We start from the raw sequence: 906 nt of genomic DNA, 5'->3' as shown, positions 1-906 counted from the left end.
CTCTGCTTTTCTGTAGCCCTCATTATTGTAGTTCATGAGTGAGCAGAATTGTACTCTTGCATATCCATAGTGGCTCTAAACTTGGGAAATAAAATATGGCTTTTATTAACCAGATTTCAGTTTATTGAGTTAGAAACTTTAATGATTTTTCAGTTCATAGAAAACTAAAGGTTTGCATAGAATCATAGAATGGTTCTGGTTGGAAGTGACCTTAAAGATCATCTAGTTAGCAGCTCTCCCCTGCCACGGGCAGGGACACCTTCCACCAGACCAGGTTGCTCAAAGCCCCATCCAGCCTGGCCTTGAACCCTTCCAGGGAGGGGGCAGCCACAGCTGCTCTGGGCAACCTGTGCCAGTGCCTCACCACCCTCACAGGAAAGAATTTCTTCCTTAGATCCAATCTAAATCTACACTCTTTCAGTTTAAAACCATTACCCCTTGTCCTATCACTACACCCCCTGATGAAGAGTCCCTCCCCATCTTTCCCGTAGCCCCATTTAAGTCCTGGAAGGCTGCTCTAACCTCTCCCCAGAGCGTTCTCTTCTCCAGGCTGAACAACCCCAACTTTTATCAGCTTGTCATCATAGGGGAGATGCTGCACCCACCACCTACTCAAACTGATCCAGGTCTTTCCTGTGCTGAGGACTCCAAAGCTGCACACAGTATTCCGGGTGGGGTCTCGCAAGAGTGGAGTAGAGGGGCAGAATCCCCTCCCTTGACCTGCTGGTCACGCTTCTCTGGATGCAGCCCAGCACATGGTTGGCTTTCTGGGCTGCGAGTGCACATTGCTGGCTCAGAGTCAGTTTTTCATTCACTAATACCCCCAAGTCCTTCTCCGCTGCTCTCAATCCACTCATCACCCAGCCTGTATTTGTGCTTAGGATTGCCTCAACCCGTGTGCAGGAC

This window comes from Tyto alba, unplaced genomic scaffold, assembly GCF_018691265.1.
Source record: "Tyto alba isolate M040663 unplaced genomic scaffold, T.alba_DEE_v4.0 Super-Scaffold_42, whole genome shotgun sequence".
NCBI lineage: Eukaryota > Metazoa > Chordata > Aves > Strigiformes > Tytonidae > Tyto > Tyto alba.
This window is presented reverse-complemented; position numbering follows the sequence as displayed.